This window comes from Chionomys nivalis, chromosome 24 (assembly GCF_950005125.1).
Source record: "Chionomys nivalis chromosome 24, mChiNiv1.1, whole genome shotgun sequence".
Taxonomy (NCBI): Eukaryota; Metazoa; Chordata; class Mammalia; order Rodentia; family Cricetidae; genus Chionomys; species Chionomys nivalis.
Window position 1 is genome coordinate 40389274 of NC_080109.1, and position 27909 is coordinate 40417182.

Consider the following 27909-nt stretch of genomic DNA (forward strand, 5'->3'; position numbering starts at 1 on the left):
TAAGACGGACAAAGCTGCTGGTGGAAGCCCGTTGGTGTTCCTTGGGATGTACTGCCCAGGCTTTCTTTTCAACCCCCTTAAATCAGTTATATATATATTTTTAATTCCCTTCCAGTGCAATGGGTCCAGAAACTGGGCTTTATATTCTGATATTGGCCCAGGATCTCACAAGACTAATGATTCAGCAAGAATCGGCCAACAGCTCCAATCTGGGTTCTTGCATAACATGACAGTCCAGTCAGGCAGAAGCAAGCCTATCTTTTCAAAGTCCCCTCTTTTTCCTCCCTCCTCCAGGGAAGGTCTACTTAAAATCTAGGCTCCTCAGGAGTTTGTTTACTCCAACTTCTGGTCAACTAGGCTAGCACTTTCTCCTTGGTTTTCTCAACACCCTCTCATCAGCTTTGCGAAAGAGTGCAAAACATTTTAGGATCCAAGGATGGCAAAACAAACCTGAACATATGGAGCTGAGGCTTGCTTGTCAGGAGACTGATTTAAATGTTTAGCTCACACCTCAGGCCCCCAGGGCTTCCCTCTCCTCCTCAGGAGCCTGCTCCTGGTACTTGGGTACCCCACCTCTTTTAGCTTGCTGGTTCCCCAGCATAAATTGTGAATATATATCAAGTGGGCCCTTCTGCTAAGATTAATCAGGACCTCTTTTCTCTTGCATGGTTCAGCTTTGATCCCCATAGAAAGTTCTCCCTGCTCTGTGAGTAATGTCATTTTACAAACTTACTATTTCCCTATAAACTATGGAGATAAGTTTCAATAGGAAAAAAAAAATCAGGTAATCCTCCCATCCCCCATCCAGCCCCAGGAAGCTTTCCAAGTTAAGGACACAAAATATTTCATGGTTAGTTGTGTGAGCTTCTAAATTAGCTGCATATAAAGTATTTTAAGATTTTTTTTTTTTGGCTGTCACTGGCTGGCAATACTCATTTTGTGTGTGTGTGTTGGTTTGAAAAGCAGGAAGAAATGTAATGAATTGAGTGCTGTCAGAGATGTCTTCTGTTTGAACAATCTGCGATGGGCTGAATGGCAGGGACTCCCTCATCCACTGCAGGTGCAGTAGAGCTGGGAAAGGGGGAGGGGACCCTCTGTTCAGTCAAAAAGCAGCGTTTCCCACAATAGACCACACACTGGTGGCCAGCGTGACATCGGCTCCCACTTACATACTTTCCCCATCCATAGTTCTGAACCAACAAAGTGGCCATACAGTAGCCTTGCATAGGTTCCTTTAATGAACATTTTGTGGTTCCTATGGCCAGCATTGAAATCCATGAGCCCTGGGAGGAACAAACAGACTTTTAATCGTGAGTTCCAAACTCAAATCTATAGCTGTAGATATTAAAAAGTGAGCGGATCCCTCTGCTCTCTCCCAATATCAATGCTCAGAAGGGCCAGATGTGCTGGGATCTGAAAACTCTAAGTTAAAAGTTTTTCTGAGACTACTTAGGTTCCAAGCCCGGGTCTTGCACGTCCTGTGAGATCAAACAGGAAAGGAGAGAAGGCATGAATTCCGTGTATTTGTTTAAATGTAAAAGGACCTCTAGTATTTTATTATGCAGTATGAGAGGGCTAATCCTACAAATGAAGGCACGTTAATCTCGCTGATCGCTGTCCTGTCCCCTTTTGAATTGGTTTTACTGGGGAGAGGGGTGGGGAGAAAGAGAAGGGGGTCAGGAAAGGCGGCAACTGTTTAGAAACTCTGGACAGAAAATGCGACCACCCTTTAGCCGCCCTTGCTGGCAAGGAGCAGACGTTAGAAGAGTTCATCTCGCACTGGTGTAAACGCGGCCCTGGGTGCAGCAAGTTTGCAATGGGATTATTTAAGAGTGAGAGGCTGCTGGGAACTTCGCAGTCAGGCCCTTCTTCACACACCCTGCCCCGTCGCTTTGCCAGGTTTTAGTTTTGGATCTGGACATTTAAGGGGAGGTAAGATACTTCCCGCAGCACCACCCCGGCCCGCGATATGAGGGTGTCACCGAGGTGGCACAGCTAATAGATGGTTCCCATTTGTGCTGAGAAATATTACTCCCAGTTTACTTACAGTTAAAGCGCACTCCTCTAGCCAAGAAAAACATCAACCTTCCAACGGCCCTCCCCAAGCAAAGCCTGTTTATGGTTCACTTAAACACTTGCGGGGGGGGGGGGCGGGGGTAACCTGGCAGGACCCCTTGCTCACCTCTGCATGAGTAAGAGGAGGAGCCAGAGTGCACCGGGTGGTTCTGAAAAGCAATGATAGTAAAGGCCAAATTCTTTAAAACCCCGAATCACAGGGAGAGATGTCTGAGGGCGCGACAAAGCCCACTGCCCGTGGCCTCACAGTGGGTATGCCTATGGCGCCTACTTAAAGTCTAGACCCAGAAGAAGGTTCTGGCTCCCCCATCCACAGCGGTCGCAGCTTAAGCGCTAACGTATCTTCCGGCCGGTACACACCCACAATTAATCTTTCTTATTAAAGCCTCCATTCGGTACCCAAGGGGCGACTCAAACCTATTTAGATTTCCTTGGTTGGCTGCACAGATTTAAGTGGGCAACGAGTTATAAACCTAATAACAGAGGGCGCGCGCGCGAGGGATTTGAGTAGAGAAGACGCACGATTCACGGGGGGTGGGGTGGGGTGGAAGGATGCTGTGGGCCTTACCCACGTCTGGCGTCTGCCTCGGGTTGCAGCTGGGGTTGTGGGGAAGGCAGCGAACCTCCTGCGCGCGCGCACCACGCCCAACATCATCGAACGCACCTGCATCCCAGTCCCTTTGCTCAGCCTGCAGGTACTCAAGGCGCCTCTTCCCTCCCAAAGAGGTGCAATCCCCAGAGCATTCCCAACGCGGGAACTTTCATAGAACCAGGAAAGGTTTTCACTGTTTGGGATTAATTGAGAATAATTAACACTGGACACGGTTAATCACCACCTCGCGGCTCTCTTCCCTCCTTCGGGCCTGGTGTGTCGGCCTCTTTTGCTCAGGCTGACGATGCGGGTGGGTTTGCTGGTGAAAGTGAAGACGTCGCGGTAGCTGTCACCCACTTCTGCTGTACTTTTTAAGCGCTCGCATATTGTTTGATTACTAATTCGAGTTAATATGATCTTTATGGCAACATAACAGTGGATAATTGGCCTTTTTTCTCAACAACAATGTAAATCACAATCGCTTTATTATTTAATAACGTCAAACGCTTCGTTGGATTGGCCCCGACCGAGAAGACCTTTTCTTTCTAGACAGTATTATGGGGGAAGGACAATGAAGATCTAATTGTGGAGGTTTCATAAGTTGGCTCCGGTAAACGAACAGCTTCGATATGGAAGTCCCAGCAGATGTGGGCACCGCTAGTTGTAGAAACTCCACCCTACCCCTCTGCCCACTGTCCAAACACTGTTGGAGGCATTCTGGGGTGGCGGTGGTCCACAGAACCTAGCAACCACCTGAAGTTCCCAGCAGCAATTAGAGCTTGTATCGGGCTCTTTACATTGGGGATTTATCATTAAGGCGTCCAGTCAGCTTACCAAATTAACAAGACTTGCAAACAGCCACAACCCTTTGGGCGCCCTTACGGTCAATTTGGCTGTGGGACCTGGAGAGCAGGGGCCTCGTTTTGTTTTGTTTGTCTGGTTGGTTAGTTGGTTGGGGTCTTATTTTGTTTTGGTGTGATTTCTTTAAAAGGAGTCGGTTTTTGCAGGGTCTTGGAATAGACTTGCCCCAGACAGTCTGGCAAGAGACCTGAACCCATTATCTCACAAATACCTGGAAGAGCTGAGAGTACCCAGAGAAAGACCACACTTGGAAGGAAGGCATCCCCGCTGCTAGAATAAGAGCCTCATCACCCTTGTCCTCAAAGGCCCCATTCGAACGGCATCCACCGCTGCTTCTGCCTTGGTAGGGAGACCGCCGATGCTGGGGTCTTCAGACTTCCGAATGTCTTCTAAGTGGCAAGCCCCCAGCCTTTGGAATTTGGGTCAGGGGAGAGACACTCGGAGCCAGCAAAGGTTTTGTTTTTGTATGTGCCCGCCTCTCCATTTTAGTCAACTTATACTGCCTGTCGGGAGAAGGAAGAATTCGCTCCTCACCCACCCCTCGGCGCCTTTCTAAGATAAACAGGAGGTGCGAAATGCTTCCCAGCACACGCGCCCCGGGCCCTCCTCCCACTCGGCGCACCGACCCAGCAGCTGTCTCCGCGTCCCCGACCCGGGTGACAACTGCCTGTATTTTAAAACCGTCCGCGGCCAGCCGTGTGAACGTTTTTGGCCCCCTTCGCACGATGTGCCTGTCACTTCCCTGCCCACTCCCTCCCTTTCTGAAAACCCAAAAGAAGTGAAAATTGTTGAGGAATTGCGAGGAAATCGAGGATTTTCAAAAACGAGTCTTTGCCCACAGAAACACGCACTTGCACTTTAAAAAAAAAAAAGTAATTTTTCCAGCACAAGAAGTGCGTTTGGAAACTTTGTCTTAAGAGGAGTCGGGCACATTGCTATTCTTGTGTGTCGGTTTGCTGGCCTCCCCACCCGCGGCGGACAATGCCCGCATTGAGGCGCGGTGGCCTGCAGGCAGCAGGAGGCTGGGGACTGCGCAGCCTTCCTCCAAGGGGCCCGCAGCTGCGGGAGCGTCAGGGGCGGGGAGGCCGGTCGCCGGAAGGACAGCCGTTAGAAGTACCATTTTGCCTCAGGCCTTACACTGAGCCTGGCTTTGAGGACCTAGATACAGGACTGCCTGAGACGTGTGAGTGCGTGCAGGCGTGTCACCCTAAAGAGTGATGAGTTTTGCACTTTGTTTCGTTTTAATTGCTCCCCCCACACACGCGATTTTATTTAAACACAGAATTTTGCACTCCAGGCGGTCCATGCCCCTAGTCTTCATTCTTGAGAACCTTGTCTTTTGTTATCATCTCAACCTTGGGCTCTGACGCTAAGCCTGCCTCCGCCTTGGTGCCAATTTTGTCTCACCCGAGCCCTGGCACACCGCAATCTCGCGCTGGGAGTACGGCTCCGCAGAAAACGTCCCCAGGCCAGAGACTCAGGGACATTCCTTCCTAGCTTGCTTGTTTTCTCCCCCAGAGCACACCAGCACCCACGGCCTTTGCAGAGGAACCACGAGGTCAGCAGACGCCCTCGGAAGGGCGCCACAGAAGCTGAAGCTGGCGCCTTAGGGTTTAAAACGTGCACCCTGCCGGGTGTGGGGACCACGTGCTGCGCCTTCGAAAGGTGGCTGCGGCCCCGGTGCGGTACCAGGCGGCCTGAGATGGCGCAGGGAGCGCCGCAGCCACCAGTGGCGACAGGGGCGGGCGCTGCGTGGCAGAGCTGGCCGCGGCGCTGAGTGGAGAGAATTATCTGGAGCGTGTTTGATCTGGGGCTGCGTAGTCAGCTTCTGCTTTATTTGTTTGTTTGTAATCTCATATTTAGCAAGCCAGGACGGTGGCAGCAAGGGAGAAAGGAAGGGATGGAGGAGGGGGCTTCGCGCTAACCACACCCCTTCCTAATGAGTTAATTTCCATATTTGCGTCTCCCGCTTCTAGCGCCCTCTCTTTCCGGATGCCTCCGTACAGTTGCGTCTTGCGCAGCTCAGACACTTCCACTTAGGAATGAAACAAACAAACAAAAAAAAGGCCCGAGTAAGAGCAGAAAATTGGTCTATTGATAACATTCGCTCCGAGTGTTGATCTTGGCATCGCGGGCAGCCGGTTAGTCCCCACCCCACCCCCAAATGGGTCACACACCGATTGCAGACGGTGTGCGGACTTGCTAGCTGAGTGCAGACAGACGCTGAGGTCCCTCCCGCTTCCAACCGTCCGACCCTCACTCACCTTCTTTTCTCACAACTTCACATTTTTTGCCCCTCAGAGTGAAGGCAGTGGGGAACCTAGCCAACCCAGAAAAGCAGTGTGTGTGTGTGTGGGGGGGGGGGGATAAGGATAATCTCAAACAAATGAATCAAAAGTGAAAGTTTCATACTAGGTACCGACCATGGGGCGGGGGGGTGGGGTGGGAGAAAGATGTAGTTTTGCACAAGGAAAGAAGAGTGCTGGCCGAGGGTGGGACTGGTCCTAATGTAGGCACCTGCGGGAGTGAAGGAAAGAAAGCGAAGAAACGAGCTTGCTATCCATACACTGGGTCGGCAAAAAAAAGTTGTGGCAAAGACAGTGAAGTAGTTTTGGAGACGCGGGAATTCAAAGCGACATATCGGGGCTTCTAACAGGGTTGTCTGCATTTGGGTGGAGGTTCTGTTTCAGGAAATCGATTCGAGAAACAGACCTTTTCTGTTGTTCGCCGCCCCTGTCCCTCCCCACCCTGATGGCTTCACTCCGCTCTGACTGGAGCGTCCAAATAGCTCTCTGGTCAAAGCGAACTGTCCCCAGAAACTCTTGTTTCCAAACTGGGGAGAAACTTAGGCAGGGAGCTGTAATCAAGATTTGTAGCTCTGCGAGGGGCAAGGACAGCAAACACCCCGCAGGTGTACGCTGTAACTCCACCATCCGGACTCCAATGTAGATTACTCTGGCCGCGTTTGATCGGCTCTTTGAAAGGCTTTAACAATTGCCTGTGACGAACGGCCCCGCTCAGTATTTTTCTGAATAATGCCTTGAGCATAAGTCCTCAAGGTCTTTAAAGAGCTTCAGTTTGAGGGTATTTTTTAAGCTGGGGCGGTGTGTGTGTGTGTGTGTGTGTGTGTGTGTGTGTGTGTGTGTGTGTGTGTGCTGTTTTCTGTTTTGCTTTTAAGGAAAAAGGGAAAATGTTCGATTTTAGTTTATACCTCGTCATCTTTTAGTTACTAACAGGAATCACTCAAGCAAGTCGACGCTTGATACCCGTCACCTTTGCTTGCTGTCTTCTGGAAGCTGTGTGTGGCGCATTCATTGTGTCAAGAACGTTGCTCTTCTTTTTAATAATGCATTGTGTATATATGTGTACACACACGTTGCATTAATAAAATGACACAATTACTAATTTCTGTCTTGTTAGTTACAACTGCACTCGCTGTTCACAAGCGTCTGTGGAGGTAGTTAGAATAAATTCATTATTACTAGTACCATTTTTATACTGTCCTGGTATCGTCTTTGTTCTTTCCAAACCTTATCTATTCAGAAAAAGCTTGACTTGACCATCAAAGTCTTACAAAGTAAAACTCAGTTTGCCACTGTGACCCCCAACACCTTTGCACCAAAATGAAAAAAATAAAATAAAAGGAGGTACTTTTGGACTTGTCTTGTTTGCATACAGTGTTTACATAAGGGGAGGGAAGCGAACTTTTGTCTGAAACATACACTAAGCAGAACTTTGATTTCATAAAGTGTCAACATTGCAGGGCTTATCATACTGGGTTGGGGGGCACACATTTGAATTAAAGGCCCTCTCCTGCCACTTCAGAGTATGAAGGCTTACCCACGAATGACTTTTGAATTTGCCTGTTGGAAAAGTTTTCTCTGTACTAAGTCACAACGGGAGATCAGGAAAGTTGCTGTTTATTATCCAGTTCTGGACAGGAGCAGACCCCAGTACCAAGGGGCTCTTAGCTCTGGCCAGCAGAGGAGGGGGGCTCTTCACAGCAGCCCCCTTTGTTCTCTTGAGCTCTTCCCTGATTTCAAGCTTGACTCCCACATCCCAAGTTTGTGTGTTAATGACGCTATTACCATCTGGCTTGCCCTACTTTCCAAAAGATATAAATCTCCCAGCTTGACTGCCCACATTATCATCTAAGTGCCACCATAGCCAGAAGGAAAAGATGCTTTCAAGGCTCAGATTCTTCTGCTCTGCCTGCCCTGGCACTACTCTTCGGCCACGTTTATAGACTGCACATTGAGGACAAGAGTGTGCCTCAGAGCCCTCACGTCCCCGGACCTATCCCTCCAAGCCAAAAGAGACACACACATTACCTGGAGGTGGAAAGACTCCAAATGATTTTCCCCTAAAAACTTCCTTTATTGTGGTCGATGTAACCCAAATATGCACACCAGCCTCCTTTCTCGTGTTTGCACACTTCCCTTAGCCTCCTCTTGAGCTAGTAAAAGTGTCAGCCCAACTCCCAGACATCCACAGCAATGTGCCCCTCTGCAACCTTCCTTTTCAACAGGAGAATGGATTGTCTCTCTGTGGGAATGGGGGTGGGAGAGACAAGAGGAAAAAGGAGCTCTGTGGAGCAACTTTGGGAGCTGGACAGCTCTCCCAAACTCCCGCTTTTAATGGGGCCTGGACGGGTGTGTGCCCTTCGTGCACGCAGGTCTAGAGCCTCCTCTGCCTTTCGATTCTTTCCTGGGGCACAGTCATTGGTGGGTTTTGTTTTTTGAGCACAAAAGCTGAGCACATATAACAAAAGTAGCCAGGCTGGCTTGTGCACGGTCCCACAAAGCCGGCATTTATAGGCCTGGTGTCTGTGAATGGGACAGAGCCTACTCTGCCTCTAAGCGTGTGGACTGAGAGTCCAGGCCCCTTTAGTGGTTGAAACAGTTCAGCCCCCCCCCTTACGATTTCTGGGCCATGTTTGCTTATGGTCAGTCATATCCGGGTGCTTCTGTTTCTGTAGACTCTTCTTCCCAGGGGCAGGTTCCACTCACATCAGCCAACCCTACAGCCTGGAAGATTGCAAGGGTGAACTTCCCAGATCCCTAGGGAAATCTCTTCAAATCAGAATTTTGGCCTGCGTGGGAGCTGGAGTGACAGCACACACATGCACACACAGATGAACACCTTAAAGCCTTCATCCGAAAAAGGGACTTAAAGGGAAACATTCACGTATTATGTGCTTATATCTTCCTACTACTTTGTTTGAACTAAGTACAGACTGCCCAAAACAGCGGCTAATTTAGAGCACATCGGTGAAGCTCTTTGCATGCAAGAGGCCTTTTATTCCCTTCTCAGTTCATTTTCTTGCCCTTTTCTTCCAAACTGAAAAAAAAAAACCTTGTTTAGAAATTTGTATCCCCCTTTTCCTTCTGAGAACATTATCGACTTGATACGAACAAATTGCAGAGGATATACCATTTAAGTAAGATGCACTTTTAATCACTGGTCATTAAAATGGTTATGTTAAATATACTCAATTACATGCATGACTTAACTCTAACAGTACTTTCTATTCTCCCAGCTGCTCACATATTCCTAAACGGTAGTCTGCGGTGGAAACTTGATTATGCTGAATCCATACATTTCCATGGATTTCATCAGCCTAATTAATGCCTCAGTGTGGTCCTGGGGTCTGAATGAACCTTTTACTGTCATTTGAGGTTGAAGGCAGTGTCGGAATGTAGAAGTGTTTTCTTCTTCTTCTTCTTCTTCTTCTTCTTCTTCTTCTTCTTCTTCTTCTTCTTCTTCTTCTTTCCTTTCTTTCTTTCTTTCTTTCTTTCTTCCTTTCTTGTTTACTTACTGGTACTTTGGGATTCCACTAAGCAAGGGAGGTAGCAGTCATTAAAGAGAAAGACTATTACACAGCAAGAAAGCCCAGGAAAATGCCAGGGGAAAAAATAGGCTGGTTCTTTATTTGAATATTCTTGATTTCATAGACAATCTCCAAATATTTAGAAAGGCAGAAATTACCACCATGCTATTGTATCTCAAAACTGCATTGAAGAGGAAAAGTTGAAATAGATTTACAACCGGTGGCTGAACTCATTTCTTTTGCTCATCAAAGCCGTGTCTGCTCCCTCCTTTCTTCCTGCTCCTGCACTTCTAGACTGGGTTTCCTCTCTCCTGCAACTTTCATCTTTTCCGAGGAAGCTCTCAGGGCGTGTATTCACAAGAAACTCAAATCACCCCCCAAGTGGGTGACTCCATTCTGTCTTTTCAGGTGTAAATTTACATTTGAATACATCTCAACCTCCCTGACCCCTGCTATCCCTGGCCCTGCCTCCACAGAGCCGCTGCCAATCTACAACCCCACAACTTGCAAGGGCAGGCAGAGGTCGAATTTCCCAAACCCCGCCTCTAACCCAGAGATCAACAAGTGCCCACACTTCCCAGGAGAGAAATCCTGCGAGAACTGTTCTTAGTGAACTGCATGGAGAAGAATTACTTTTAAGATGTATTTTCTTGGTGACCAAGAGTACAAGAGAGAGAGAGAGAGAGAGAGAGAGAGAGAGAGAGAGAGCTCAAAAGAAGGTGTGGAGATTCTGGACTCTCTTTTAAAAATGTAGTAACTCTGGCAAGTGAACATTGAAACTTTTCCCTTCTTTTTGAATCCCCAAGGACAGAGTGCTCCCAGGGGCAGAGACTATGCCATTGGTCTAGAATTTGGTATCCGCAGGGGAATGTCACACTTGGGCCCCCATCTGGTGGATGGAACTAGAGGATTTCAGATCTACAACCTTGGAACTTCAGGCGTATTTTGCTGATGTAATGATTTTTGAACTATAAGTGTGTTTTCAGGGCTGGGAGTTCGACTTTGTTTGGTAGCACCTTACTTGGCTAGGAGCCGGAATTAAGAAGAAGCAATGTGCCCGAATTGGTGGCACAAGACTCCTGCCTGGTGTACATCATGTGCTGTTTAAACAGATCAATGGAGACACAGATATGTCTGTAAAATTAAGCCAACAGAAAGCTTAGGGAACTGCCTTAGAAGGTGTATGTATTAAGTGTATTGGCTCACACCCCTGGTTTGGAATTTAGGAGGTAGAGACAAGAGGCTCAGACGTTGGAAATTTGAGGTCCGACTTGGCCACATGGAGGAACACTATATCAAATTTAAGGAATCAGATATAATTTTACAAGCCCCCCTGACCTCACCCACACGCACCTTTCCTGAGATTGGGGTAGGATTTAGTCATTTCCTACAATGGCAAGAAAAGCTAACCCATCAAATGTCCGGTTACAGCGAAACATCAGAATTTACCAAATTCTGGTTGCAGCTGGTATGATGTGCCTGGTCCTGACTCCCTCTGTCCCACTCCCACTGGGGGACCCCTGTCTGTTAGAGTGACTTGGTACCTGTGTAGGCTTTGTCCCTTGTATCTCCTTGTTCTAGAAGAGTCAAGGAACCGTGATCATAGATAAACCCTGCAGTGTCCACAGTCCTAGAGCAAAGTTGCCAAGAAAGACTGATTGAAGTACAGATATCACTTGGTTGATAGAGTGCCTATCTGACGTGCACAAAGCATTGCTTCAATTTCCAGCACAGCATAGACTGGGTGGGGGTAGTGGTCCATGTCTGTAATCCCAGTACTAGGGAGGCACAAGTTCAAAACCAAGTTGGGCCTGAGTCCCTGTCTCAAAAGCCTATTCATAATGAGTTGGAGACCTCTTTTTGTTGTTTTTTGTTTTGTTTTGTTTTTTGAGTGTGGGTTTCCCTGTGTAGCCCAGGCTATTCTGGAACTCGCTCTGTAGAACAGGCTGGCCTCATATTCTGAGTCTGAACTCTGATGTCTCATTGAGCTCAGTACTGTGATTAAAGGTGTTTGCCACCAGCACCTGGTGATTTGGAGACTTCTGAGAGATTGTAAATGGAGCTTGTTTGAAATACTGGCTTTTGACAGAAGCCTGAGTTCTATTTTGTTCCAGAGCTAAGTGGGTGCAACAGACAAACCTTGACTCCGGGAAGCTGAGCAAATCAGAGGTAGAGAGCTTCATTCTCAGACCAAAGATCTTAACGATGGCCGATGGAGGAAATGCAGACTCCCGCAGCCGCAGTTTAGAAATGACAAGTGTCACACGTCCACGCTATAAAACTATACGATGTTCTTGTGTCACTGATCTCCCTCTAGCTTTTATCTTTTGTGGCAGGGAGCACGTTCGAGACAGGGTATCTCTGTGTAGCCCTGACTGGCCTCCATCTCACCAAAATCCACCTGCCTCTGCTTCCGAGTGCTGGGGTTAAAGGTGTGCGCCACCATGGCCAGCCTTCCTCTAGCTTTTTCATGCATGTATTTACTTATTGCTTATGTGGATAGTTTGATCCAGGCACTGGGCAACTGTGCTGCATAGACTCTGTGACAGATTCACCAGAGAATGTTTTTACCTCTAGTGTGTAAACGATTTGTAGTGTGCCATGGTCATATGCCTTCTTAGCAAGGTTTTGAGATGAGTTAACATGTTTCCTGCATAATCCAAGTCTCCAAGCTGGTTGAACTCCAAGGTAGGTGCATCCAGTAACAGGTTTTGAAATGAGCTCCCATGAAACAAGTCCCTGAGCTGAGCAGAAAGCAGTGTCAAAATAGAAACAGAGTAGGTCTGGTCATGGGCTCCTCTTCTCTCCTCTGAACGGCATGCTAGCATGTGTGTAGCAGACTGTGCAGCAAGGCTGAGCATTGTCCCCCGAGATGGTGAGGTTGGGGCAACTGCAACTGGTAGTTGTTATGTTGTTTCCGATCAGAAATGCGCCCGGCGGTGCACCCTTGTTTCTGGAGTTGGAGGCTTCAAATGCTGCAGTGTCCTGGCAGAGGCCGGGCAGACAGGCTTTGAAACTGTTCAGCACTTCGTATCTGAATTCTACTTTTAAATCCAAATCTGAATTTTGCATTGGTTCAGGAGAGGAAAAAAAAATACCTAATTTGAAATCCTGTTATAAATTCTATGAAAGCCAACTTAGAAGAGCTTAGAAATAGCTCTGAGTCCCACATCTCAATATGCTGTGCTGGCCCCTGTGGTTGTTTCTGAAAGAAGAAAGGGAACACCTGGTCTCTAACCAGGAGAAAAGCGGATTCCAGGATCTCAGTCTCTCAGTGGGGGCAGGCCTCTGCACTCACAGAGATCAGGAAATTTAAAGCCGTTCGGGTAGATCCGCTCTTGTCATCCAAACAGCACACATTTTCCAACTCGGAAATGCCAGTTCGTGTTATTTCTGTGGCTAGAAGTTGCTTAGGATCCGTGACAGCTGAGGTTTCCCTATTGATTTTATGACAATGTAGTTCATAGCGCCGCAGAAGCGAGAAGAGAATCCAGTTTAGCAAGGTGATTCTTAATTCCAGTGCCGTTGCGGCAATCAAAGTGCCAAGATCGAAATTCAAGCCCGAGAAAGTGAAACAGGGGATTCAGCTTCGAATCTGAACTTTTTTAGCTACCTCGGCCCTCAGAGAAGGGATGGGACTGACGGTTTAATTTGAATCCGCCCGATTCGTAATTGGATGCATCACCTTGAAAGAAGAAGTATCTTATCCTCTGTGTGCATTGAGGGGAAAGAGAGATGGCTCAGCAGTTAAGAACACTTGCTGTTCTTGCAGAGGACCCGAGTGTAGTTCCCAGTACCCGTGTCAGGCAGTTCACAACTGCCTGTAACTCTAGCTCGTGAGAAACTGATGCCCTCCACCCTTGGTGGGGCACCGGCATTCACATGTGTCTATGTGTGCATACACACACACAAATGAAAATAAAAATAAAGCTGGGTGTGGTGGCGCATGCCTTTAATCCTGCCCAACACTTGGAAGGCAGAGGCAGGTGGATCTCTGTGAGTTCAAGGCCAGCCTGGTCTAGCAAACAAGTTCCAGGACAGCCAGGGCTACGGAGAAACCCTGTCTTGAAAATAAATAAATAAAAGAAAGATTTTTTTTTCTAAGAAACCCCAAATGCATATGTAGGTCATTGTATGTGTTTAATGTTCATCATGAACCCTTCATAGGCCTGTGCTAGGTCCCTTGCATATATAATATGGTTATGTAGCTGGGTGGTCTTGTGGGCCTCCTAACATTGGGAGTGGGGGTGTCTCTGATTCTTTTGCCTGCTTTTGGGACACTTTCCTCCTACTGGGTTGTCTCATCCAGCCTTGATATGAGGAATACGCCAAGTCTTATTGTAACTTGTTGTGCCATGTTTGGTTGCTATCCCTGGGAGACTTGCCCTTTTCTGAAGTGGGTCTGTGGGAGATTGGAGGTGGAGGGTAGAGCCTGGGAGGAGAGGAGAGAGGGGAAACAGTGATCGGGATCTGATACTTGAGAGAAGAATAAATAAATAAAATATATAAAAAATAAATAAAGTTACTTCTAGATGCAGCATGAGCTAGGTGGAGGAGGCTGCGACAGTGAAGAGCCACAGTGAGAGAGCGTCAGACTCTTCTTCTTAAATAGCTCGATGTGCACACACTCTCCCAGTGCATCCACAGGGAGATATGCCACGTCCGTTTTGTGCATTGTTTTCTCTAACGTAAGGAACAGGCAAGCACACCAATGTCATTGAAGTCTGGTGACTCCCAAGATGCCAGGATTTCAAACAAAAGAACCTGGGTCAAGCAAAACAGTAGGATGCTGGAGACACGGACGGGTGTGTTTAGAAAGCATCAATGCAGGTGGCGGAGAGAGCAGCGTGGTCAGGAGGAAAAAGAGCAAGCATGAGCATCGGATGCAGGAAGAGAGCTGGCAGGTACCCCATGGTCCGTGCTGATCTCAGCACAACTGGAAAGCTGCAGCCTCGCGGATGGACTGCAGTCTGCCCCACCCCACCATGCAGATCTGCTTATATTTGTAGCTTCAGCCATCCAGCTCACTACGGTCACATCAGGGACAAGCCCAGAAGGGACATTTCCGTTCCTTCTCCACCCCTTCTGCCCTTGCCCACTTTCTTCTCTCTCTTCAGCTCTGGACTCTCTTGTTTGCATTTGATGTTGACCCGACCTCAGGTAACCTAGGCTGGCCTAGAACTCACTGTGTCGCTTGGACTTCTGAGCCTCCCACCCCCACCTCCTGAGGACTAGCATCATAGGCTGTGACGCCAAGCCTGGTTTATGCAGTGAAGGATTGAACCCAGGACCTCACATGCTACACCCCAGTCCCGCTGAGCATGGTGGGGCACACCTGTAATCCCAGCCCGGGAGTGGGGGGGGGGTACGAGGAGGCAGGAGGAGAAGGAAAAAGAATGAGAAAATGTCGCCTTTTCCCTAACCCATTTCTCTTCTCGGCCCCCCTGGAAAATTTTCAGAATGAAATCATGATTATTTTCCCAAAAGTTAGACAAAAGAGAGAGAGAAATTAGCCCCCAAAAGCAATGACTAAGAAATTTAGGGCGGCTCCACAGAGAGTGACAGAACGCAGTCCACAAGTGGCAGCCCATAGCTATGGGCCGTAGCCCTGTTTGCCTACAGGCTTTTTTTCACTCTGTTCTCAAGGTTCTCCAGTCCTGAAGAAAGACAGCAAAGCTGGCGCCAAATAGGGCAGCCTTAAATCAGCACAGTGAAGTCATTTGGGGCTGAGCGGTCATCCTGTGTCTCCTAGCTCGTAGCTATTTGGGCAGTCTTTCCTGTCACTTGGAGGGGAGATAACTAAGGCCACAGGCCTCCTGTTTGACATCTAATTACAAACCCAGCCGAAAGGAGACTGAGTCCTACTAGAGAAAATTCATAGGTCGATGTTTCCTGGCTAGAACAACTGAAGAAAGAAAATTAGCTAGAGAAATACTATCGGCAACATGACCTTGCTGTGTTCCATACAGTACCTGCCCTGAGAGTTTCGAATCTGGTCAAAGGCAGTTTGCTGGGGGTTGTTATTTCACACCTGGTTTCATGAGATCTCTGATCAGGTTATTTTCCAGAGCATTTGGTACCTGAAGGACTCCAGGGCTCCAAGATATCTGCTGGTGTTGCGGAGTTGACACTTCCTGACCTATGATGACACTGAGCAGGCAGGGAGGGCCTAGCTAGGTCTGCGTGGATTCCAGCCAGTGGGGCCTCTGGAGTTGAGGCTTTGTGCCTATAAATGTATCTGCAGGTTTTACAGCACACTGATGGGATGGGTGTTTACCATCAGAGAATGTTCAGCTCAACTAGCTACTAAACAAAATATCCGTATCATTGTACAAATGTTTATACACAAAACTGAAAAATGAGAACGGGGATGCAGCTCAGTTCATAAAATGCTTTCTTTTTCTGTCTGTCTTTTCTTTAAATAATTTACTTATTTTTGTTTCATTTAAGTTGGCATTTTGTCTATATGTAGGTCTGTGTGAGGGTGCCAGACCTTGGCATTACAGACAGTTGTGAGCTACCATGTAGGTGCTGGTTATTGAACCTGGGTCCTCTGGAAGAACAGTCAGTGCTCTTAACCACTGAGCCATCTCTCCAACCTGGTAAAGTGTTTTTCTAGAGTGAGGAAGCCCTGGGCGGGATCTCCAGCACAGAATAAACTAGTACTTGAGAGGTGGAACCAGGAGATTCTGAAGTTCAAGGTCATACTCAGCTACGGAACAAGTTCAAGTTCATCCCAAAAGGAGGGAGAATGAAAAATGACTGTTTTTTTGTTTGGTTGGTTGGTTTTTGTGGGTGGGGTAAGTTTTGTGGGGTTTTTTCTTTTCTTTTTGGTGACGGAGTTTCTCTGTATAGCCCTGGTTGTCCCAAAACTCACTCATTGACTAGGCTGGCCTCAAACTCAGAGATCTGGGCCCGGCATTCTTTGTCTCCCAAGTGATGAGAATAAAGACGTGAAAAACGGCTTTTTTTCTTCTGAGAGGGAAATTTTAAAATTGAAGAAGCTAATTGAAGGGTCTTGGGAATATAGGACTTACATTTCAATTTTTTTTTTCTTTTTCAGATCAAACTTAGAAATTCTCAAGACCCATTTAAAAGAAAATGGCTGGTTCCTTTGGTTTGAGAGTGCAGACATCCCTTGTAAACCTAAGAATGGCCTCCTTTTCTGTTTGCTGCTCCTCCTGTTTTGTTAGCCCTGGACCCTATGAGAAGCTTGCCAGGAGGTCCCGGAGCTGGAAGGACCATGTGAGTTCATCTCAGACAGTGGGTGGCACCACCACGTTAGTGACTCATGCAGTGGTGAAGCTACTCTCTGGAAGATCCTAGCAACTGTGTTTGGTAACACAGCTAGGTCCACTCAAGGTCAGCCGGAGGGGCATCTGAAGCATTTCCTTCTGAGGCTGTTCTGAGAAAAAGACAAGAAAAGAAATGATTCCTGAATTATACCCTCTTTCCTTTTAAAATTGAGATGAATTAATCCTAGCCATAGAGAGGCTGAGGCAGGAGACTCTCAAGACTAAGGTCTTCCTGGGCCACACAGACAGCCGGCTGGGTGTGGTGGCGCACACCTTTGACCCCAGCACTCAGGATTTGTCTACATCAAGTACAAAACACCAAAGGGGGGGGGGAGGAGAAAAGGCAAATTACTGAATACATAGATTCATGTTCATTCTATTCCAGGAAGCCAGTGGTGATTACGAAACAGTAAAAATAGGTCATAACATTGGTCATAACAGAAGGCACACTAGCCGGGCGGTGGTGGCGCACGCCTTTAATCCCAGCACTCGGGAGGCAGAGGCAGGCGGATCTCTGTGAGTTCGAGACCAGCCTGGTCTACAGAGCTAGTTCCAGGACAGGCTCCAAAGCCACAGAGAAACCCTGTCTCGAAAAAACCAAAAAAAAAAAAAAAAAAAAAAAAAAAAACAGAAGGCACACTCAAGAGCAGCTTAGAGACTCTCCTGCCACTTCTGTGTCATTTTGGGTGTGACAGTTACTACATTTCTGTAATTTATTTTTTTGGCCCGGGGGGGGGGAGGTGGGCTTAGAATCCATATGAAAAAAAAATACATATTTACTTCTTTATTTATTTTATGAGCCAGGTTCTCCTACATTCCATGCTGGCCTTGAACTCATAATGTAGCTGACGATGGCTTTGATCTGGGAGTTTAGGTGCTGTCATTTCCAGCAGAGAAAAAAAAATGGAATTTAGACCAAAGACATTGTTCATTACATAGCCAATGCTTTCTTAAATGCCGGTCAGCTCTCCCTTCTCCAGTATGTAGAAGTGCTCCTAAACACTGGTATAAGTGAGTGGGCACATATCAAACACCCAAGAGGTGTGTGGGGGGGTACAGATTCTTCCGATGAGGTGGTAGATGAGAAAACTAAGGGTGGATCAGAGCAACAACAGCATTGAAAGCCCATGATTTCAGTTCCCAAAATACTTGTTCAGCTCTCTAGTTGGTTTGTCGTTGCTAACGTTTTGTAGGGCTGAAACTCAAACCCAGGGCCTCCCCAATGTCAAACAATCCCTCCACTAGAGAGTCTCTTCCTTAGCCTTCCCAGCTAATAAGAAACAAACACTCTTACTATGGTTCTCATTTACTTTCATGTAACATCCAGGAGTTATTTTAAGGAATGTTATGTAATAACCTGTGACCAAGAGTCAAGTAGCAGATTCTCTAATGTGTGTGCTTTTGCTCTGCGGAATGGAATGAAATGGACTATGGAAGTATCTGCATTGGCCAGGACTGTATGTCAAGATCATATTTGGAATTAGCTTGAAAGACCATTTGGTGGGTTGGGGTTTTTGTTGTTGCTTGGTTTTTGTTTTGTTTTGTTTTGTTTCTCAGGCAGGGTTTCTCTGTGTAGCCCTGACTGTCCTGGAACTCACTATGTAGACCAGGCTGGCCTCGAACTCACAGAGAAATGCCTGCATCTGCTTTCCAGGTGCTGGGATTAAAGGTGTGTGCTACCGCCACCCGGCTTTGGTGAGTATTTTAAGTTTTAAGTTTCAGTATTCGCTGCTCTTAAATAAAGTATTTTTTTCCTCTGTGTATTCTTTGTTATATATAAAGTATTCCTAGAGTGGTTGTGTTGTTGTTGTTGTTGTTGTGTGAGTGTGTCTAGGTGTTTTGTCTGCACATATGTCTATATGCCATGTGCATGCCTGGTGCCCACGGAAGTCACAAGAGGGCACTGGATCCTCTGAGACTTGAGCTACAGACAGGTGTGAGCTGCTGTGTAGGTATTAGGAATTGAACCTGGGTCCTCTGGAAGAGTGACCAGGGGTCTTAATTGACTGAGCCATCTCTCCAGCTGTGAGTGTTGTTCTTAACATATATACTATTTTTGTGACGTCATTTGTGGGTAATATATGTAATGGCAATTGTTCTTGGCTTTTTCCCCTATGTTTATTATTTCAAGGGAGGTACAATGGAGAATATCCACTCAAGAGGAAGAAGTACCTTGAGCCTGTTTTTAAAGCAAAAATGTTTATTTAGAAACTTCCCTACAATAGCTAATTAGTTATTCTCTGAGAGGAGTGGAGCGATATTAGAATTCCCAATACAATTGCATTGTTTGAAAGGTTTGCTCATGACTCGGTCATATGTTGTCAGTAATGTGGTTCCCCCACACATACACCAGAGAGAGAGAAGAGAAAAAGACAGGCACACAACAAACATGAAAACAGATCTGCTTCAAACATCAAATTTTGTAGTTTGAAAGCATCTTTTAGGACTTTATTAATATCCAAAAGAATAAACAAGTTAAGGCCATCCTCATTCTTTAAAAAAACAAAAAACAAAAAAAACTTAACTGTGATACACATTTGTATGAGGTAGGTTTTAACATATTTTTTCCTATTTTTTTCCTCCTCCATTCAGTAAGAAGGATAAGCCATTAGAGTACCCAGTCACCGTGGTAACTGCCAAAAAAATTCTCCTGAAGTTTGAAGAGGTCAGCTCTTGGGGTCGACAACTCTGCCCTCTCCCCAAGCCCGTCTGCGATGCTGGTCCCTCAGTTGGAGTGTCAGGCCAGATCCGACCGTGGGAGGTGGCCTATTCTGGCTCTGATAGAAATTTTTTGAGTCAGTTCATGGCCCAGACTCTCCAGGTGGCCTCCAAAATCAATTCTGACCTCCTGACCCTGTCTCACAGAGGCATAGCATGCACCCTAAGTAAGGATTTAGCCAGAGATGACAGCATTTGCGGAGTGTTACTGGGGACAGTATAAACATTTTGGAAGGCCGGGGAGAGGAGTTGTCAGCCGTAGAAATCATTAAAATGCGTGGAGCAAAGCAAGGGGCTCTGCTTTCAAAAGTTAGAAGTGTTAAGTATCTGATTCAGAATCCCCACCTGACTAAAATCAGTTTTATGTAAATAATAAACCAAGCATCTTTACTCTTTTATATACTTTGCTACAAATATGCAAATAGGGTAGACAGCACGGCAGCAAACTAGATACAACGTGGTTATCATGTGGCAGAAACCAATTATTATTCAAATTCAATATTAAATAAAGAACTTGTAACCTTGTTAAGTAGGAAAGTGTGTACCTGTTTTGAAAGGCTTTAAAGGAGGGATTTTTAACACCTTCTCAGGGCAAATCAACACTGGGGATTGACAAGGAATTGTTTGGCTCAAGTCCCTTGCTACTTTGTAAAGCAAATGACTAATAGGCTCCATTTGGATACAAAGTAGAGGGAATTTGTAAATAAGGAAAGTAACATCACACAGAGGTTAAAAAAAAAAGAAAAGAAAAATTGACAAGATGTAACAGTGTCTTCACAGCAGAGTTATACAGAGTCAACAGTTTAAACTGTCAAAGCTTGGGAAATAAAGCTGGTGTCTATAGACCTTTGGGATCTCTCTCTCTCTCTCTCTCTCTCTCTCTCTCTCTCTCTCTCTCTCTCTCTCTCTCTCTCTCTCTCTCACACACACACACACACACACACAATTTTGTTCAAAAAGCACCACTCAAATTTCCCTGCAGAGCAGGGACCTGGACCACTCCTGGAAGAGGCACTGAAGGGCTCTTCCTTGACCCCTGCTGAGTTCCACCCTCATCCCTGTTTGCTGTTTCCCCAGCTCTGCAAATAGCAAGTCCCTTCCCCATAGGAAGCGACCTCTGTGCCTGTGCATCTGATTCTTTTTTTTGTTTGTTTGTTTTTGTTTTTGTTTTTCAAGACAGGGAATTAGAACCTAAAGAAGGCTGAGTATCCTTTGGGGTGCAGACTAGGGGATAGGGAGGTGCTCTGTACAAATGCTCATGCTCAAAGACCTGGGACTTGCTCCTTCTCACTCCATTAAATCCCTATTATAAAACTTATCTCCACAAAGCCTATTATAGTATTCTGAGAACAAACTGGACCATGAATAACTTAGCTGGAAGTGTAGATTATTTTCTACACGAGGAAACTTAGACATGGCAACAGCTTAACTAAGGGAATAGTGATTAATCTTAAATAGATGGATTCCAAGCTTCCTTCTTAATACAGGGCACCTTTACTGTTCCCGCTTGACACTCAAGATGCCCTCCTCTATCTTAAGCCTGCCCCAGTGATGACACTGTCCTGCCAGCACTGTAGAGGTCTGACGGCAGGTGACCTCCTTCGGGCTGTGGTTCTGTGCACAGACAGCTTGGTCAAGACAGAGCCTGAACTCAGATGTCAGGCGGAAAGGCATGAACAGGACCGTACACAAACCGATTTACTTATTTTTTTTCTTCCCCGTGGAGTCCCGGGATAGTGGTACACTCAGTGAACCACAGTCCTGCAGAGGTGGAGGGCAGGCCAATCTCTGTGAGCTCAAGGCAAGTCTGGGCTGGGAGGTGAGTTCCAGCCAATTTACATAATAACCCCTCCCCCACCCCTCCCCCACCCCGCTCCCCCCCTAAAAAAGCCTTGTTTGGTTATGTTTTTATGGAATGTACTATTACAGAATATTTTAATTTTTTTTACATTTAAATTAAAAATGTGTGTGCATGCACAAATGTGTGTGTGTGTTCGTGCGCACATGCGCACGCGGGCAAATTCAAGTATTTAGGAAAGCTTGTACTGTGGAACATATGGAAATCAGAGAACAAGCATTGGCAGTTGTTTCTCCTACTCCACCATGTGGATCCCAGGGATTAACGTTAGGTTGTGAGACTTGACAGCAATCATCTTTATTTATGGAGCCATCTTGCTGGCCCTTAATACCCTTTGACTCTTAGCTTTGTTTGAGTCCTAGAAGGACATTTAAGGAAACCCCAGCACAAATTTTGTCTTGTGGTTGCACGTCATGTGTAAGTAGGGCATCGACTTAGATTATGATTTTTTTAAAAAAATTATTCTTATTGTCATTTTTAGACAGGGTCTCAGGTAGTGCAGGTTGGCTTTGAGCTTACTATGTAACTAAGGATGGCCCTGGACTCCCAATCCTCTGCCTCTGATGCTCAAACTCTGGGATGCTGGCATTTGTCACCACACCTGGCTCTGCAGTGACAAATCCAGGGCTTCTTCGTGCATGCCACACAAGCCCTCTGAAGATTAATACATGTAAAAAATGGGCTTTTAACGATCTGTGTTTTCTGTTCCTCACTACCAACATTTTGTATTAAAGAGTGGTAAAGGTTGTTGTTTTTCGAGACAGGGTTTTTCTGTGTTGCCCTGGCTGTCCTGAAACTCCCTTTGTAGACCAGGCTGACCTCAGACTCACAGAGATCCACCTGCCTCTGCCTCCCGAGTGCTGGGATTAAAAGTGTGCACCACTAGAACTGGCTGTACATGATTCCTATTTAACCGTTTTTATCGATTTATTTTATTTTTATTTATTTATTTATTTGGTTTTTCAAGACAGGGTTTCTCTGTGGTTTTGGAGCCTGTCCTGGAACTAGCTCTTGTAGACCAGGCTGGTCTCGAACTCACAGAGATCCGCCTGCCTCTGCCTCCCGAGTGCTGGGATTAAAGGCGTGCGCCACCACCGCCCGGCTTATCGATTTATTGATTAAGACACTCTCTCACTATGATTCCTTACTCACCGCAACTCACTATATAGACAATACTCTCTCAACCCCCCAGAGATCTGCCTGCCTCTGTGAGTTGTATATGATTTTAAAACAGTCTTCTGGAACTCAAGGCGCTTTGTATAATTAAATCACTACGTGAATTTTTCACCCCAGGCCTCGACCATACTACACAAGCATTCTACCTCTGTGTCCTTTGATTTTTTTTTTTTTCCTTTTTTCTGCTTTTGAGACAAGGTCTCCTGTATCCCGGGACTGACTTTGAACTTCTGTGTGTCTATTAGTATTCAGGCATCTGCACTAGCCTGCCCTTGGGGTCCTGACAGGCTATGTCCTCATCTGCAGCCACTAAGGGCACCCTTTGTGCACATTTGCTATGTTCCCTTTTAAAAGGTGGACCTGTCCACCTCCTCCCCCTCCCCTCCCCTCCCTCCCTCCCTCCCTCCCTCCCTCCCTCCCTCCCTCCCTCCCTCCCTTCTGCCACTCTTGTCCCCAGGGACTGGGCCTGTGCCCTCCTCTCTACCCCCTTCTCTCCTCTCTTCCCGTAAACCTCCTCTGTGAGCCTTGCTGCAAAGCCCGACTTCTCTTTGCAGTTTTTAAACTACAACATTATCAACAACTCACTACTTAGCAAAGCTGAAGCTGAACTTCGGAGTCTCCTGCCGCTGTTTTACAGGCTTCGGGTTTAATTTCCTTCTGCAAATCAAAGCCAGAACCTCATCGTTGTCAGGCAAGCACCCCGCACACTAAGCCATGCCCGGCCTTTAGTTTTTATGGACTGCAATTTTTTTTTCTTAGTATTTTAGCAAGATCGAAGAAGCAAAATTATATACTACTTTTGTTCTTCCTGTTTTGTTTTGTTTTTTTAATTCCTCATTTTTAAAAAGTTTGCAATGCTCTGCAGGTGTCAGACCTCTTGTATGAGTTCCCAACCAGCCTGGTCTACAGATCAATGCCAGGAAGGCCAGGGCTAGAGAGTGAGACCGTGTCTCAAAGGAGAGGGTGTGACTTTCATAGGGGTCATAGAAGGTTTTATTTACTTGTGTTCATTTAGCCTTTTTTTTTTTTTTTTTTTTTTTTTTGAGACAAGACAAGGTTTCTCTTTAGCTTTGGAGCCTGTCCTGGAGCTAGCTCTTGTAGACCAGGCTGGCCTCGAACTCACAGAGATCTGCCTGCCTCTGCCTTCCAAGTGCTGGGATTGAAAGCGTGCGCCACCACCACCTGGCTTAATTTAGCTCTTTCTAAACATAAAAATTAAAACAGACAAAATGATGCCTATGTTTGATTCTTCTTAGTTGTTTGTCAGTCCAGATTGGCTCATATATATATGAGAGGAAGGCCTGGGAGAAGGGGGAGAAGACAGAAAGGGCCAGCCCAGGTTTATCTTTCTGCCTCCACCTACCAAGTTACCAAGTGCTGGGATTACCGGCAGTGCCTAGCCTTAGGCCTGTCATTTGTCCTTTTGTCTTTCTGAGATAGGGTCTGTCTCCCTAACCAAACTGACCCTTGAGCTCCAACCTATCTTCCTGTCCCTGCTTTCTCTGTGCTGTTGTCACGGGTCTGCTGAACTTTTTTTTTTCTTTAGACAGGATTTCTCTGTGAAACAGTCCTGATGGTCCTGGAACTAGCTCTTTAGACCAGGTTAGCCTCAAACTCACAGAGATCCGCCTGATTCTGCCTCCGTAGTGCCGCGATCAAAGGTGTGCATCACCACCTTTGATCACCGGACTTCTGTGAGAACTTTTAAAAACAGAAGAAAAATGCATGTATGTGTGTGATGTAAACATGTGTGTTCAGGCATGTGTGGAGGCCAGAGGTCAATGTTGGGAGTCTTCCTCTATTATTTTTCTTTTTTTTTTTTTTTTTTTTGGTTTTTCGAGACAGGGTTTCTCTGTGGCTTTGGAGCCTGTCCTGGAACTAGCTCTTGTAGACCAGGCTGGTCTCAAACTCACAGAGATTCACCTGCCTCTGCCTCCCAAGTGCTGGGATTAAAGGCGTGCGCCACCACCGCCCGGCCTCTATTATTTTTCAAAGTATGTTTTTAAGTCAGGGTCTCGCAGTAACCTGCAGCTCATCCATTTTGGTCTGACTGAACCCCAAGGATCCTCCTGCTTCAGCCTCCTAGTGCTGGAATGCCAGGCTTGCCTGTCCCTCAGTCTTCTTCACGTGGGTGCTGGGGATCCGAACTCAGCTCCTCAGGTTTGTGACTCAGTCCCTGAGTCATTCCCCTATCTTCCCAAGCCCTTGGACCTTTCCAGTGTTCAGACTTTCCTAAAAAAAACGCCACGTTAGGCTGAAGATATTCATAGGAAGTAAAGGTAGGCGAGCAGACTACCAAACTCCTGGTGTCTCCCCATATGCAAAATAAGAGCTAAAAACAAAAAGACTTTTGGGTTGGAGGTCAAGCCTGGGTTCCCGTCTCAGCACTGAAGCAATGCTCTTGTGGTAACAGGGTTTTTGTGCAGCTATCATTGATGATTTGTGAAGTTTCTTACTCTTTCAGTAACTATCTGCGCCATGTCCCTTTGTCTTCTCATTCACTGTTCAAAACACTTTCTCTGTCCTTCTGCTTTCTCTCCTTTCTACCTCTCCCTCCTTCCCTTTTCTCTGTCCTCTCTTTCCTTCTGTTTTCTCTCTCTCTTTTTAAATAATTCATTTATTCCTATTTTATGTGCACTGGTGCACCCTCTCTGTGTGAGGGTGTCAGATCCCCTGGAACTGGAGTTACAGACAGTTGTGAACGTCCATGTGGACGCTGGGAATCGAACCTGGGTCCTCTGGAAGATGGCTTACCTGCTGAGCCATCCCTTGTCTTCTCTTTTCATCACCCCATCCTCTCTATTTCTTCCTCTTACCTTTCTCTTCTTTGTTTACTCCTCATATTTTAGCATCTTTATCTCAGTGGTAGAACACTTGTCTAGCATGCTGGGCCCTGTTTTCTTTAACCAGGAAAACTTCCACCCCAGAAAAAGACAGCAAGAAGCAAACAAATGAAATACAGGGCAGCTTGGTTTCTAGATGACACACCAAAACCTCCCCTTCCGTTTGGGCTCAAGACAGTCTGAGAACTCTCAGGAAGGCCCTCCCTGGCGACCCAATTCCAGTCCTCTGCAGGTGGTGGTCAGTGTCACTAATCTTGCCAGTTTCTTTTTGATACCTTTATCATCTTCCCAAGTTAATTTTAGGGATCAAATTTGAAAAGCAAGTAATCAACTTGTTACCTAACATTGTTTGAGACTGTAATTTAATTATATTTCTCCTCCAAACCCTCCCTAGGTTCTCTTTAAAATTCATGGCCTCTTTTCTCACTATTTGTTGTTGCAAGCATATATATGTATAAGTATACACATATATATTCCTACACACCACCTGCTAAGTCTATGTAATTATACTTGTATGTGTGCTCAGGGCTGGCTGGTGATTGGACAACCGATTGGTGTGCTCTGTCTTCTTGAGGAGGACAACCGATTGGTGTGCTCTGTCTTCTATGGGAGGACCACCGATTGGTGTGCTCTGTCTTCTTGGGGAGGACCACCGATTCTCCCCACCGATTGGTGTGCTTTTTCTCCTGGAGGACCACCAATTGGTGTGCTGTATCTTCTATGGGAGGACCACTGATTGGTGTGCTCTGTCTTCTATGGGAGGATCACTGAATGGTGTGCTCTGTCTCTGGGAGGACCACCGATTGGTATGCTCTGTCTTGTATGGGAGGACCACCGATTGGTGTGCTCTGTCTTCTATGGGAGGACCACTGAATGGTGTGCTCTGTCTCTGGGAGGACCACCGATTGGTGTGCTCTGTCTTCTTGGGGAGGACCACCAATTGGTGTGCTCTGTCTTCTATGGGAGGACCACCGATTGGTGTTGCTTTTTCTCCTGGAGGACCACCGATTGGTGTTGCTTTTTCTCCTGGAGGACCACCGATTGGTGTGCTCTGTCTCTGGGAGGACCGCCTCTCCTGCTCCCAGTGCTTCTCGAGTGTCTATAGTTCCTTGTGTAGAGTCGAGGCCTCATGGGCCTTTCTCTTTTCAGTCTGACGTGTCCATTGGTGTCATCCATGTTTAGCTCCTGTCTCGGTGGCCATGCTGGTGAAACAACCTTGGCAAACTCTTACAGTCTTTGCTATAGTATTTGCGTATGAGTATATAACAATACCATCTGTTGGATTCAACTGCCAAAGTCTCCCATCCAGGGTCCTTTGGGTATCAAAGACATACACACACAACTCACTTAGCAACCGTCAGCTGTCTGAAGATCCTCATGGAGGGCAGGGCCTTGTGAGCCTCTCTCCACTTGCCACCTTGTTTTGTTTTTCCAGACAGAATCTGATGCAAAGCAAATCACATACTTGAGATAGGTTCTCAAGGTGCTAAGGCTGGTCTTGAACTTGAAAATGACCTTCAGCCTGTGAATCTCCTGTCTCTACTTCCTGAGTTCAGGGGTGGGGTGTCCCAGAAGTACGCCTCCATGAGCAGTTTTACAAAGCTAAACACTAGATTTTTATTCTCAGCTACGTCATCCAGCAACGGTAGAACTGAGGCAAATGACATTTCCAAGTTGAAATTTTCTGTTTGTCAAACAGGATCTGTCCAATTTGTTGGGAGCTAAGGGATTCTGTCTGGAATTTTGGAAAAGCCTGGGAAATGAAGATCATGAGGACCCCACTGCCATGAGAGAGATGCTACCTTTGGAAACGTGGGAAACATGCACAGTGCTGAAGCACAGGTGGAACCCAAGAAGCTCTGTGGATTCTGAAGATGTTTCTTGGCTGTGCATGGTGGCGCACACCTTTAATCCCAGCACTCAGGAGACAGAGGTAGGCAGATCTCTAGTTCAAGGCCAGCCTGGTCAACAGAGCTAGTTCCAGGACGTCCAGGGCTGCACAGAGAAATCCTGTCTCAAAACAACCCAAATAAATAAAAAAACAAATAAGCAATCAACAAGATCAATCCATTTCCTGGATATCACTAAATTAGTTCCCTTAGCGGTCTTATCTGTCCTCTGCTTCTCTGACTGAGTTACCACAGGACTTAAGGGGCTGGCACAAATACTCATCTGTCAAATCAGCTCCATGTATCCAGCAACTAAACTACTAATCCCAATCATCTCTGACGCCAAGTAGACAACCTATGAATGGGAGTCTCAGTGTCAGATCCCAAGCCGCCGCCAGGGTGTGTGTCCCTAGGCCCCTGCTGCACGCCGCCACCTCCACCTCTGCGTTCTTGTCATCTTGAATAAGCCAACAGTCTTTGTTTTCATATCTCATTAGGGGGGATCTGTAGCAGTCAGTGGTGGCCTTAGCGAGCCCTGCAGGCAGGTGTCTCCACAGACCCGTTTGTGTGCTCTTGTTTATGGGAGAGTTCTGCGATGGCACTCTGCTGCTGATCAGGGTGGTCCTGAAGCATGGGCGCTGTGCGACAGGGACTCCCATTTGCTGGCGGCAGAAGATTGTGTGATAACTCCCCCATCCACATCTCATTTCTGGAGCCAAAACTTACGCTGCTTGCTGGGCAGGCTGCCCCTCCCTCATGCTCTTTCTGAAG

At 46.6% G+C, this 27909-nt stretch overlaps 1 long non-coding RNA gene across 2 annotated transcripts in view; it reads left to right on the top strand.

Annotated features, from left to right (window-relative positions):
• Positions 1–27269, top strand: part of LOC130866118 (uncharacterized) — a 47635-nt gene extending 20366 nt beyond the window's left edge. The window contains exons 2-3 of one of the 2 annotated variants that reach the window (XR_009056299.1): positions 16423–16604; positions 26949–27269. This is a non-coding gene — a long non-coding RNA (uncharacterized LOC130866118). Of the gene's footprint in view, positions 1–16422; positions 16914–26948 lie in introns of those variants that run through there. The other variant, XR_009056298.1, reaches the window with a different exon arrangement.
• Positions 27270–27909: the final 640 nt, after the last annotated feature.